Source organism: Dermacentor silvarum, chromosome 1, assembly GCF_013339745.2.
Source record: "Dermacentor silvarum isolate Dsil-2018 chromosome 1, BIME_Dsil_1.4, whole genome shotgun sequence".
Lineage (NCBI taxonomy): Eukaryota > Metazoa > Arthropoda > Arachnida > Ixodida > Ixodidae > Dermacentor > Dermacentor silvarum.
In genome coordinates, this window is record NC_051154.1 from 195,963,794 (window position 1) to 195,978,867 (window position 15,074).

General features: G+C 42.8%; 1 long non-coding RNA gene across 1 annotated transcript; it reads left to right on the plus strand.

Moving 5' to 3' along the window:
- Positions 1-12,461: 12,461 nt before the first annotated feature.
- On the plus strand, positions 12,462-13,077 carry LOC125941531 (uncharacterized). Its single transcript, XR_007464421.1, has 3 exons — positions 12,462-12,582; positions 12,703-12,823; positions 12,945-13,077. It is a non-coding gene; the product is annotated as an uncharacterized LOC125941531 (long non-coding RNA).
- The last annotated feature ends 1,997 nt before the right edge of the window (positions 13,078-15,074 follow it).

A 15,074-nucleotide genomic window follows, 5' to 3' on the forward strand; every position in this document is an offset into this window, starting at 1 on the left:
AAGAATTGCTAGACGGAACTGTAGTGCTGCGATCATTCAGCTGCCATGAGAACATTGGGCAGTACATGTATTTGTCTAGTGTTTGTGCTTGTGGCTTTAAATATTGTTGTGGTGTTGCTTATTGCACTTTCTAAATGTCCATGCAATCATACTAGTTTACTAAACACAGCCAGCTAATACATCTTTGTTCAAATGCATAACCATTGTGAATTGTATTTATAAAGCAATGTTTTGTTGAGTATGATAAGCTTGTCAAGGCACAAAGCCATTTGAAGTCGGAAGGACAAAGTTTATGCAAATCTATGTACTACCAGTCGTTACACTATCATTCCCATTCTGGCTGAACTATCATACTTGCAGCTTCCAGAGACAATAATGTCAGAGTTCTCTCGAGACATTTCTGTAGGAAACTTAATGACTACAGTGCCCCTCATAACCCTGTGTTAATTTGAAATGATTAGCTCCATAATTTCTTTTTTGAGCTTAAGAGGTTTCGAAGTAGCTGAGTGGACTCTGTGTGAAGTAATGTGCATGTCGAAAAAAAGAAAAACAAGAAGTAATCAAATTGTATACAAGATGAGTAGCATGCACACCACAGTTGTTATTCAGAGGTGCACCAGCATTCAGGATTATGTGTTATAATGTTGCTTGCACTATTTGGTTTATATGATTTAGGGGCCTCATAATAATATCTTCAGAAATTTGTTTTTCAATAGTTTTCACACATCTGGCCACGGCGGCCGCATTTCGATGAAGGCGAAGTGAAAAGACACCAGTGTACTTAGATTCAGGTGCACGATCAAGAATCCCAGGTGATCAAAATTAAGCCGGAGTAACCCACTACGGCGTGCCTCATAATCATATTGTGGTTTTGGCACATTAAACCCCATAATTTCTTTTTCACACATTCATTGATTACAGTCTAAATTATTTTTGACCATGCTAGCAATATTAAGCCAATCTTGCAGCATTTTCTCAGTGGATGTAGTTGAAAATTACTTTACTGAACAGATGAACTGAAGTAGCAGTTATTGTATAGTAGGTGAATCACAGCGCATGAGACAAGGAATAACTGCAGGAATTAGATACATAGGGCACAGACTTCAAACTTATTTATTGGCATGAACACGCATCCCTATAGACAAATTTTGTGCACGGAATACTAGACAGTGCTCGTCTAGTGTTTCGTGTTTTCTTTGTCCCTGTCTTCCTTGCACTGCATTCCCCAACTAACTGTGAACCAACTCGCTCAAATCCAAGTCCTGCTTCATCTCTTGAGCTCTATGCCTCAGAGAGCTGAGGTGCAGAGGGCAAATGCACTCTGGTTTTGCGGGTGGAGCTTCTGTGTAATTATTAGGTTGTCACTGAGTGTACGGTGCGTGTTCAAAAAGAAACCCAACTTTTCCTATAACATCTTTATTGCTTATAGTACAACATCTTATCTCCCTTACGGTAGTCCTTTCTACCAGCAATACACTGTTCCCATCATTTCTTTCATTTTTGGAGAGCCTCCTGGCACGCACTTCCTGGGATGGCGCGCAGGTCTGTTGTCGCATTGTCCTGAATCTCCTCTATGGTTTGGAAACGATGTCCTTTCAATGTGGTTTTAAGTTTGGGAAACAGGAAAACGTCTGCTAGGGCTGGTCCGGAGAATACGGTGGATGGGGCACAATAAAAGTGTAATGTTTTGCTAGATAGCTGCGGAACAAGGAGCGACGCGTGAGCCGGTGCATTGTCATGATGCAACATCCAAGTCTGGTTTTCCCACAATCCAGGCCCCTTACTGCACACAGGATCCCTCAAACGTGCTAGAATTTCCTGGAAGACTTCTTTATTTACCATCTGACTGTGTGGTACAATTTCCTGATGGACGATGCCATTGCAGTCAAAAACACAACCAACATCACCTTGATCATTGACCATGCTTGTTTGGACGAGGAGACCCTTTGCCACCCACTGCAACGACTGCACCTTCATTTCAATATCACAGCCATAAACCCACGTATTATCACCTATTATGATTTTGTTAAGGAAGTTTTCATTGTCATTGGCAGTGGCAAGTTCCCGGCTGATTTCAACACGGGTTTGTTTCTGATCGGCAGTCAGCAAACACAGCATGAATTTTGCACTAACATAACGCATCTCCAGTTTGTCACTCAAAATTTGATGCTAAACGTATCCGCTGATGCCCACTTCGTCAGAAACTTCTTGAACAGTTAAACGACAGTTTCCACAAATCATAGCACGAACTCTCTTGACATGGTCATCATCTGTTGATGTGGAAGGTCGTACACACTTGAAATCGTCACCCATCGACATTCTGCCGTGTTCAACACACTTAAACCACTCATTGCACAATGTGCGACTCGTACAGTCCTCGTTTGCTTGGCTAAGCAATTGAAATCTCTCTGTGAAAGGTTTTTAAAGTTTTGTAGCAAAATTTCGCACACAAATGTTCTTCAAGCTCTTTCATCGTCACTTTGGCACTAATCCGACGAACAGCTTTTTGCGCACGTGCTCACTTACTACAGCTACAGCTGTAGTAGCTACAGCTGCCGTGGCTGTAGCTCACCAACTAACGGTCAGAGTTCAATACGTGGTAAATGACAGCTTGTTGTCTAAACCTGCCGCTACGTGTGCTCAGTAGCCGCAGCACGCTCCCTCTGGCGGTGGGCGCGCTATTTCAAAAGTTCCGTTCCTTTTTGAACACACCTCGTATAGTCGCCTGCAGTTTCTTTGTGATCATTGTTACAATCGTTTTCCATCTTACATAGCCCCACATTTTACTGTACTTTACTTAGTAGGCGAATTGGCGTGATTTGTTCTCTTTGGGTCGCAGACCTCACTGTGGCTCTTCTAACTTCTAAAAAAATTCAAGCATTCGAGTTATTGTTCCATATTCAATGGAAGTGTCTTACATCTTGAGCGTGAAGTACTCCACTACGAAGCACATATTTACTGACGGCTCCTTTACGCAACGTAGCTCTTCCTGTGGTATTTTCGTTCCTTCCACAGGTCAGACATTTTCGTGGTGTTTAGAGCGATTAACATCATCAACATTGTTTGAGCTCTGAGCTGTACGCGATGAAACAGGCGCTAAAATACATACTGCGGCAGCTTCAACAACAATCATACAATTACACTTTGGTCCAGGACATAGCATACCTACACCACTTGGAATCTAACGCTGGACATGTGATAGCATTTCAGTGGCTTCCAGGACATTGCAGTATAACAGGTAATGAAAAAGTGGATGAGGCAGCCCGCAAAGGTCATGATCACATAATATCTATAAAAGTGTTTTTTCACTTAAAGTGAGGCTTCAACTATGACGAAGCGCTATGTGCTCAATGAACGGTGTAGAAGATGGTCGTCACATTCAGGCAATTGAAAGTTTCTGTTCAAAATCGACCCAGAACTACAATCAAGGCTTTCAAAATGTCTACCACAGCATTTGGAGACCCTCTATCACCAGCTTTGGCTGAACGTTGCACACGTGAACAATCCTCTTTTTCACATTGGCCAGACCACAAATCCATGTGACAACTGCGACTCCATGGAATCTCTAGAGGCCATCTTGCTTGAGTGCCCAGCTTACAGAGACGAGCTACGTTGATATAAAATGAACATGAAAAAGCTTGACCAAGGCCCATTGACAATGATGCTGAGTCCCTGGCCTTGCCCATCAAAACAGCGCAAAGCCCTAAAGTTTTTATGTATTGAGTCAATTGGTTTGTTGTCTAAACTATGACTCACACATCGTCTCAATCAAGACTGTGATATTATTTTATTTTGCATTTACCATCTACCTTAATCGCATCGGATACTTACTGCTGATAACATCGCAAGACTTTAATTTTTTTCTCCTTTTTCTTTTGCCCACTTTCTTCTAGCACCTTTCTCCTTCGTCCCATTCCCTGTAGAGTAGCATACAGGTGTAAATACTCTGGCTAAATACTCTAACTGCTTTTTCAATAAAGAGCTTTCTCACTCTCTCCCTCTTTTGAGTTTGAATTCATTCGAAAGGGGTCGCATTTTACAGACTTCCATTTTTTGTAAGTTTCATCTTGGTTTCACTGACGATAATGCGTAGTGATTTGAAAGTACTTTCTTTTTTAATTATATTCGAATACTCAAGAACAATCTTTAGGTCAATCCTTGTATTTAGCGTCCGTGTATGTGTCCAGAACGTACGAGTTAGCTGAAAATCCATGCTGTAAGTACGTGCGGGAGAGCGAATAATCTTATTTGTCTTTATTTATTAACAAGCCTGAAAACATTATGCTGCGTTTTTATTACGGTTTCAGTTTCTGCCTTGATGATGATGGTGGCGTTGCGAAGCGCCACCTACATTGGTGAAGAAAAAAACATGGGGATTGTTTACATTCATTCAAATATGATATGATTAGGCACGAGCTCATGCTACGCGGTAAATTGGATATCGAATCTGATTTATTCTTTTCTGCAAGCAGTTGCAGAATAGTGCGGCGTGTGAAAATTGTGTACCTGACTCTCGTCTCCCTGTTAACGCGAGTACACTGAATGCTGCGTTCTGCGCTTTCAACCTCGCGATACGATCATTTGTAACCGTTCTTTTAGAACTGGTTGGTAAATAAATAGTATTCAAAAGCGTGTGTAATAGTCGAACTGTCCCGCGAACAATCGAGCCACCTGTTTTGGCCAGTCTTGTTCTTTCCTTACGACGATTTATGTCTTCGAAGATGCGAACACCGGGAGAGTTGACAACGATTTAGCGAACGTGCCGTGAAAATTCATGCCTACAGATGCAAATGCTTTGCAATACAAGTTGAAGCGTTCGAGCTTCGCAGCGCGGCAGTGTTTGAGGTTTGCGTATTTGATTATGCAGTCATTTCATCGAGGCGAATGAGTAGACGTTTTTGTGTGTTGGCTTAGTGCATGTACTCAAACATACATATACTCTTGTGCACTGGATCCCTAAATCAACATATGCATTTGCTCTATTTTGCAATAAATCTGGGTGTTTTTATGAATTACTGTTAGCTTTGTGTGACGATTTGTGAGCTATTTTTAATAGTTCCATTTTAATGCTTATTGTTACCGTGGTCATAGAGCATTCAGTATTTTATTACGATAGCAATTATATGGACACTCCAAAGCAGAATTCTGCCGTCGGCGTCGCCGTTGCCGTGAGGTTCCGTATGACGTCAGTGGAGATGAAATCGTCGCCGCGCGCCGAACGCTGTATGTGCGAGTGAAAGGGAGCGAGGGACGCGCGCTTTCACGGGGAGTGAACGCACGGCGAAGAAAAAACGCGCGTTCTGCGCCGTGCTCTCTTAAGGGCTGCAGAAGTCTCTTTCCTCCTTTACAATCACCATATATGTAGAACAAACGCGCCTTCTTCCGACGCGCGAAAGGCCGGGGAGGGGGGGGGGAGGGGGAGGGAAGGAAGGCGACGTTTAGCTGCGGCATCAAGTGCCTATTTATATCAGAGACTCCGGCAACAGTCACCAACGCCGTACGCATTTTGTGCGAACGCGGGCAAAACGCCGACGGCGTCGACAACAGTTTTGCGTGTTGCCGGTGCTGCTGCATGTCCAAGGGTATACACCGGATAAAGCTACTATCATTACTCCGTATAGCTCTCTACAAATTTGCTATCGCAATTGATGCTTCGCCTTTCAGGTGAAACTGCAACAACTTTTTTCAGCATTTCTTTACCGTGTAGCTTGTAGTTCAATAAATTCTGGTGCAAACTAAACGCGTTTCGTAGCAATGTTGCCCTTACAAGAGTGCAATCACACTGGGAAAACTGTGCTTGACAGTACGAATCTGCATAGATGACATTGAAGAACAGGACATTTTGTTCCTTGAGCTCATGAAATTTGTCTAATGTATGAGGGCGAGCTCTTGCTGTGTGCCGGGATGGTTAACGTCACAGACACTTTTTATCATCATTTAATGACATAGAGAATGAAAGGGATGAAATAATGTTGCAGTTTCCAAACTGTGCAATTCCTGCACTGGGTTCTTAGATAAACCTTTCCAGCTCTCGCAACATCCCATGCAGGACACGGAAAAGTCGCATAGATCTGGTAGCATGTTCACGTTGTGCATAATCACATTGCCACTGTGAATCGGTGTTGAAGCACAGTCTAGCTGGTGGTGCACAGACCCTTGAGAAATCATCTCATGGTTTATAAGACCCACATTTTTGTTATGTAGTTGAAAAGCTTATCAAAGATGCCCATAGCATTTCCTTCATAGCTAGTAGAATTCTTTAACGGAATTTTTAGAACTGCGAGCTCATTTGATACCAGTATACGGGCATCTGTACTACTGTCAATTGATAGTGATAGCACATCACAAAAAATTGAACTTGAAACAAGTCCAGCTTTAGTAGCAAAAATGTTTAAGCCATGCATTTAAAACGTTTTTGGGTGTGTGCAAATTGTGCCCCGCTTCTCCGAAACTTCTAATTAAAGTGTGGGCATGATATTTTCTTGTTTTTTCTTTGAAGCAATGTTTTTTGTCTTTTAAACTTTGCTTGTACTGGCTGCTGTCTTGCCAAGTAGACATAATCCTATTATCAGCTACCACAATACCCACTATACTCCATTTCATATTTAGCATGTAACACTCTAGAAGCTGTGCAGGTTTGGTCATCAAGAAGTATCACTCCGTTTCATGGTGAAATGGTTTAAAGATCCAGCTGTGAATCAAAGACTATAGGTTTGACTACTCGCCTCAACGATCCCAGATGAACCCACGCAGTGGCAGCTCTCGCATCTCCTGTGCTTTACTAAGTTCAGTTAAAAATCATTGAAATATATAAAATTCTGCTAGGAAGTGCATTTACCTTACAAAAACATAAGACAGCATTGCCTTAAACATTAATTACGATAAACACTTCAGTGACCTCATCACAAAAAGTTTCTAATACCATGCATTTCTAATAATAATAGTTCGCACTCAATATTAGAGAAGTACAACATGTTACGTTAGATGGCAGCCTGCAGAGCAAAAAATCAATTTTTTAAAAGCATCTTGTGCACCATGCGGCATCCCAGAGCCCGAGGGATGTTGTACAGATGCACATCTCTGGCGTCGTTGCACACAAACTTCTCCCACGAGCAGATGATAATATTGACGAGAGCAATTTCAGCTTGGTGCACAACTGTAGATGAGTAACACGAAACCAAGACACGGATGGAAGCGGCAAGACACACAAGTGCTAACATTCAACGAATGTTTATTTGAAGCATGACACAATGTATATAGCATGAATTCAAAGCAAGTGCACGTGTCACACAGCCATAACTTCAAAAATCAGCTCGAAGAAACTCGAGTTCGTTTCCTAATATTCCTACAGATGGCAAGCTTAAGCATTGTGTGCCAACCTGTCAATCACTTTGGCCACAATTGTGAGCGTTACTAAATTTTGTTCATTCTTGGATGTTTCGTCTCGTAGCAGAAGGACAGTCTTCTTCCTACTCATTACAGAATGTGCGGATATCATCCACCATTTCCTGGCGTAACATCAAAAGAAAAAACAGCTAGTTAATTATTGTGGCCATGACGATTGACAATGCACGAGCACCTATGACGTTTTACTAAGCTCGAGGGTGCAGTATCGAATCCTAGTCGCGGTGCCCGCATTCCGATGGGGTGAAATGCAAAAACGCCCACGTGCCGTGCATTGAGTGCATGTGAAATAACACCAGGTGGTCAAAATTAACCTGCAGTTTGCCACTACAGTGTGCCTCATAATCAAATTTTAATTTTGGCACCCCAGAATTTAATAAAAAATAATGCGGAAGCTTGCCATCTGTGGGATATTGGAAAAGAAACTGTATTTCCTTGGGTCAATTTTAGATCATTTTTGGAAGTCATAGCTGTGTGACATGCACATTGTGGGAATCCTCGGGTCCCATAACCGCCGCACGGGCAGCGAACGTCGCGTCAAGCACATGCGTACCAGGGAGAGTTGGGAGAGGGGAAACTTTCCTTCCGCGGGCGGCGCGCGGGAATCGCAAGCGCTATCAGCGCCACCGGGTGGGTCACGTGAGATCCCGCTGATATCGCCCTCTTTGGTCCCCAGCAAGCGGCGATGGCGGAAGTCTCCGCCGCCGCTCCCGTATTCCCGCACGTGGTTAGTCAACCGCGTTCTTGCCGCGGCAAACGCCGCGGCCCCCCCGTATTCCCCAGTTGGTAAGTCGGAAGCCCTTCTTTACCTAGTGTATTATTCTCTTCGAGGGAACCCTCAGCGATGTCAACTATAGCTAGCTGGCCTGCTCGAAGTGTTAGTTGCAGTCGTAATAAATGCTTTCCGAGTGTACACGTGGTTGTCGTCTATTGTTTCCTCGAGCTTGTACCGGACCGCGGTTGATGCGCAGGCATGCGCCAACCGCGGGGCTCGGTGTGTCGAGGCAGAGGGCCGTTGGCATCCCCCCATATCCCGACAACATTTACTTTGAATTCGTGTTCAAATATGTTCTGTCATGCGTCAAATAAATGAGTTGAATGTTAGCACTTGTGTCTCTCCTCTGTCCATGGCTTGGTTTTGTATGCTATTCTTCTACAGACAATTGTGGCAAGCATGCATGCCCACGTTGACATCGCCATGTGCTGTGTTGAGAGCAGTAACCGAATGCTGCAGTATGGACTTGTATTCACTACAATGGATCCGTGTAACTGCAATTTTCGCACTGTCATTAGTAGGGTCAGGCCCTGAGTCAGTTGCTGTTTACCATATGAAAGCATGCCATTTTGAGCCGTTTGTGAGATTGAAGCACCCAGTGACCCAGTCTTGACACATGTCAACTGCAAGGCTGTGCATCTTGTTGCCATCGTGCAAACATTCTCAACTCGGATCTCGAAGAAACTGATGTAACTACCTCTGTTGCGCACAATTGTAAGCTGAAGCTTTCTTTGCCCACGTGCCAGAGATTTGGCAGGCTGTCGTGCATATCACCGAGTAAAATGACCAGATTTCAGATACAAAAAGTGGTGACTTGGTAGGCTTGGAAGGCTAAAACGGAAGCAAACCTATGCTTTGTCCTTGGCCAATACCAAGTGAACACTTAAGATCTGGCGAATGCACCAGGCGCAGATTTAAAAACATTTGTTTAGAGCCGCACGTTATTGAGATTTTTATATGAAATAGCTGAATGAAAACTTAAGTATGCCCTTGATGAGCCATTATCATTGCTGTACTTATAAGGCCTCAAATTTTTGTGATCACTTCGCACCTGATTGAAAACAGTTATGAGATATTAAAACACTTCAGCCTGAAACACAAAGTTTTTTTCATTTATGAAAAACAGTCTGGCATTTAAGGTTCTGCATGAGCCATTGTAGTTCTTGTTCTCAAGGAAAGAAATTAAAGGATTCATCCATTTGGCTTCTAGCTACAGGCCTGTTGTGCTTATTACCTGTCTGTGCAAAGTCTTTGGGAAAATGGGAAATCGTCATCTCCTAGACTTGCTTTAAAGCAACAAGCTACTCGATTCGTATAAATGCGGGAGGGCAGGTCGGAAGTGCATTTGTGTTGGGAATTCATGTCTGCGCTTGCTTAAATCATTTGGCATCCCGAGCCACCTCGGTTTGCATTATATCCGCTACTGGTCTGCACTCTACCCGTGATGGCAATTGTCTAAGACAGCATCTGACACACACTCTGTGGGACGTAACTAGTAGCCCATGTTGCATAATCAGCAAGGCAGTTGCAATCGGAAGCCAAAAATTGTGTGGAAGAGCCAAAGAAAGCTTCCCTTTAAAAATTCTGCGGACAGCTTTTTAAATCTGGAATGTCACTTACTTGACAGCCACACCACAATAAATGACACATCAACACCAATGCAATTGCAAGTCAGGCGTGTGGTATGTTTTGGCAGTTGCCTATTCTGGGCTTTCTTGAAAACAGTCAAATGAAACCCTGTGTGAAAGTGTTATAAATTACTCCAGTGCAGATTAAAAAAAAACTATTATCGGCTCATTAGAGAAACACATACTAATGCCTTCTACGTATTGCTGCTAGCAATCTCAAGCTGGTATTACCACACTGACAGCTCCATTTTTCTTTAAAGACTTGCCGAATATTTGCTGGAACATGCTGCATATTGTTGCATCTAAATATTTGGAAGTGCAAAGGTGCAGCGCATTTTAAGCTACTCACTACTCACCTTGCTCCGTTGTAGTATTCATCACAGTAACGTACATTATTTAATTTGTCCTAATGCAAAGCTTTGCATGGTACAGGTGCAAATGCGTGTCGTTTGAAAGCAAAGCTATTACTGATCTTAATACCTTCCTGCCTTACTTTAAATTACACTTCTGGTCATTTCTTTCCTTCTGCGAAGAGTCGGTACTAACACATGCCAGGGCATTTGTGTGCAGATATTCAGGTATGTATTGGCAAAAGAAAATGGGTTTCGAATTAAAAAACAAAATTCTCGCACCAATGACTGACCTCTAGAACAATCAACGTCTTGTATCATGGTCTGTAAAATAAACCTGGTTTCCACACCTTACCACAGAAAGTGTTCTTGTTTTGTAGCTATGAAACTTTTTCAACATTTCTTTTGCTGAAACTGTTTCATATTTTGTGGCAGCTCACCGAAATGCAGTGATGTTTTAAAGTAGCTTTAAAAATTACTTTTTTTACACCTACCATTTTAAGGTTTTGCAAAATTGCAGGCCTGTGAAACTAAATGGCACTTAGTACGTGCAGCGATGCCATCTTTGTTCAGTGCAAAGTGTGGTTTTTTGTGGTGAAATGACCTCACTTGGTGTTATTGTTCCTTAATTGAGGTTTGTGGATATTAGCAATGTAGATAAGAAGCACAATCTCACTGGTTGTTCCCATGTTGTTTAGCGTTGCTTTCGTGTACAGTAGACAGCGATAACAGTAGGCAATCAGTATTGGTAGACAATGTTTATTATAGTTACTAGCATTAAGACATTGGTGTTCTTGTAGCATGATGACAATCTGCTGAGGTGGTCCAGGGCAGCCAATGATGAAATGTGCACCTGTAAGATCATTGAAAAGTGCAGCATCATGGTTGTGGATTGACTCAGAAATTTTTAAAGCGAAGCTTTGTACCTCTACCAGCCAAGGGTTTTGTCGTGTCCGTCGTTGTAATCAAAAAACGATCCCGACGAACCGCTAACAATTGCAGGTATAGCAGTATAGCTTACTTGAATTCAGGCATTCAGCGTACAACTAAGCACTCGTTTTCGCAAGAAAAACAACAAAAACAAGCTTCAAAGTGATGAGCCAACATGATGGATGATAAGGGCTGCGGGCAAACAACGGAAACAGGCTCGGCGCGGTCCGTAAGATTAGATTGCAGCTGTTGCAAAGCTTATGCAGCGGCTTGAAAGAGGGTTGACGTCATTCGAAACCCTTCCAGCCTAGTAACTGCTTCGGTTCATTTTCTAGACTACCCCACTATGGAGTAGTCTAGTAGTGTATATCACACCGATCATAAAGCAGTAGTGAACATTGTTGTGAAGTAAATGATAATATTAAAGGCCGTGGTTAAAGTTACGTTGTAGTGTGTGAAATATCAAGTGCGCCGCAGTCACCGTGAGGGTAGCGTAAAAAGCTTCGCTTTCCAACCACCTTCACAGGGTGGATTGGCGGGCAATTTTTCTCATGCACACATGCTGCAAGAAAATGCTTCTTGCAACCTTTCGGTGCTAATTTTAGTTTGGATGCAAAGCAAGCAAACTGCATCTCAAGTTTCCAACCATATCATTATCACATTTCTTTTGCCCTGGTATCTCCATATTCAAACAGTAGGCGAATTTACCAAGGAAAACACTCACAGGCTGTGCAGTGACAGCCAGAAGTCTGCAATACATCCACATTACGTACATGTACAGTGGACTCTGTTATGGTGAAATTAAAGGAGCAACAAAGCTGCACAGTTTTGTTGTGTGCACCTGCAGAAGTCAATACAAATTAGTCTTTCAGGAAGAAGGTAATACACAGCCTGTAATTGCTTATTGATAACTGTAATGTGCACACTCAGTGCGACCTAATTCAGTTGTCAGGATAAAACACTTTCCAAACTTGCTCAAAGTACTTCAGAGGACTTGTACAGACAATACAGTAAACTGCTATTGTGTGTTATTGGTGATGCCTCAGAATCAGCACACTTGCTGTCATCATCAGCAGCAGCACCTTGTAGTAGTGCCTCAAGGAATTCAGCAGTTGCTTTCTCCACTGTTCCAACAAGTTCACTCTTGCTTACCCTTAAATGTTACATTTTTCTGAACTCCTAAAAACACACAGGGGCCATTCGGACAACTGTAATCACTTCATGTTCCCACTGTGTAGAGCTTTTTGTTCATGTTGGTTAAGTTTGGTCTAATGAAAAACAAGTGCAAGCTATCAAAGCCAGCTTGCATTCAGTGTCTTGTTTGTATTGTGTAAGGAATATGGCTAACCAAATCCATTCAGCTTAGTAGAAGCCCACTGTACATCTACCAGCAGCATGCCCCATCCAATTGGACATCACGTCTGCATGTAATGTCAATTTACACTGTACACAGACACACACACACTTACAAGCAGCACGTGTGACCAGCTCAGAGGTGCCTCTCGCGCTCTAACGTACACACCATCCGATTGGACATCACTCTGCATGTAATGTCAATTTACACTGCACACAGACACACACACACTTACAAGCAGCACGTGTGACCAGCTCAGAGGTGCCTCTCGCGCTCTAACGCACACACCATCCGATTGGACATCACGTCTGCATGTAATGTCAATTTACACTGTACACAGACACACACACACTTACAAGCAGCACGTGTGACCAGCTCAGAGGTGCCTCTCGCGCTCTAACGTACACACCATCCGATTGGACATCACTCTGCATGTAATGTCAATTTACACTGTACACAGACAACACACACACTTACAAGCAGCACGTGTGACCAGCTCAGAGGTGCCTCTCGCGCTCTAACGCACACACCATCCGATTGGACATCACGTCTGCATGTAATGTCTATTTACACTGTAGACACATACTTGCACAAGCAGCACATGTGACAAGCTCAGAGATACCTCTCACGCTCTAACAGACCACCATCCAATCCACAGTCGCACTGCTGCACATAATATTGTGCATCCATTTGCAACACCACACTGCACACAACTAGCCTAGAAATGCTTCTCATGCCACACTGATAATACTTAACTATGCCATAGTGCCGGCAAAGCATGCCTTGCTTATGGCAACCGTACTCTGCCTGTCTAAACAAAAACAGCATTTTCTCTAGCTTTCTACAAAACAACCAAGTTACTTCTACACTACTACTAAGCTTACTTTGCTGGACTGCAGTAACGATGGTCATTCCCAGTATGAATAAATAAGGTTTTGCTGCCCCCCCCCCCATTTCCCCACCTAAAAGATCCCGCTTTATTGCTTCTTGCTCCAGCATAGTTGGCCGATGACTTAGTGCCATTTTAGATTTGCTCTTTTTGGGTGCTGCATACCTCCGCTGTTTCTGAAGGTTTTTGTTTGCAGGCATCAATCTAAGCTTTCCTGCAGGCTCTCTCACGTCTGCAAGCTTGTGATTTTTAAATAACTTTGTTAAGTCATGTTTTATAGAATCCATTTTCTCGCAACTTGTTTCAGGAAGGTTTTTCAATATCTGTTGAAAAGCAGCCTCAGCTTGCACTTTGAACTTTTCAATTCTTTTTTTCTGTTTTTTCTTCTTTCAAACATTGCTTTGTGCTCTGCATGATACCTTGAGCACTGGCCATTAAGCAGCTGGGATCATCAATGACACAAAAGCTTTGACTACCATTATCAAGAGACACCAGAGCAACTGGTTTCATGGCTCGGCAACTTGCTTGACTGCAGCACCATCAAAGCAACAGCATGAATGTGCTTGCACATGTGCACATGTGTTACATAGTCAAGAAACGTACATGTGTACATGTTATGGCAAGCCTTGCTGTGCTTACAATGGAGCTCACAACCTGTGCAAGTCCTGTCAGTCTTTTTCACGATGTGATGAAAGTTAATTATGCTCCGAGATTTTACCTGCCATACGCCATCTCCCACTCTGTCAATATCGGATGTCTGAATATCAACGCCTGCTTTGTGCTTTTTGAAGATAGCAGATTTGCGATGGTCGATATTGCCTTTTATAAGTGCAACAGCCCTGTTGAAAAGTTTGTCAGCTGTCAAGGTAAAAAGTACATAGATTAGCTTGTCCAGCCGCACATTTACTTGGCCACCAAAGTAGGAGTACTTCAGAGTCTTGTGCATTGATTCAATGTGATTGTTTGTTTAAGCCTACCTGCTTTCTATAGCAATAGGCCCACTGAAGTACTCTCTTAGCATAAGTTTTCTCAAAGTATTTAGTAAAGCTTTCGAGATCCTCTAGATCTTTGAAAGCAAGGTTATTCTGTGTGTGCAACTTGGAAGGTAGGTTAAGAAATTCTTTTACTTTCTCATCTATTTCTGTTTCATCTGCATTGATTAGTGCGTGCAAGGTTTCCCTTGTAACACTCCTGTACTTGATGCTACTAATCATATTGAGGTGTGCGTTCCAGCTGCGCATCACATGCCAGATACACAACCACCGATTCTTTAAGGGACCCATCACTTGCTCCCATGTGTTGCCATAAACAGGAGCATCATCGGACATGAATGCTTTACACTCTATCACGCCTACATTTCCCTTGATGGCCTCAAAAAACCTCACCATCGTTTCAGTGTTAACTCTCTTAGAAATCAAGTAGGCACATGGAATACCAGAGCCATCTTCCGAGATGGTTAGCAATGTTGTCAGCTGAAACTTGTACCTATTTGTGCCATGCGTAGAGTCAATACACAATTTCTCTATTCCTAGCTTACAAAGTAGTTCTCTCTGTGGGAAGGTCATCAAGGCAAGCTCAAAGTTGCCTTCAGAACTGCTCGGATCACCCTCTTTCCTGTAATACAAAAAGGCGAGTCACTGCCTGCCTTACTTGGCTCATTTTCTGGGCTCATCAGCTCATTTCCTGTGTTTAAATCCTTCTCTTCCATTTCTTTAACCCATAACTTCACACTCGTAAAATCGTC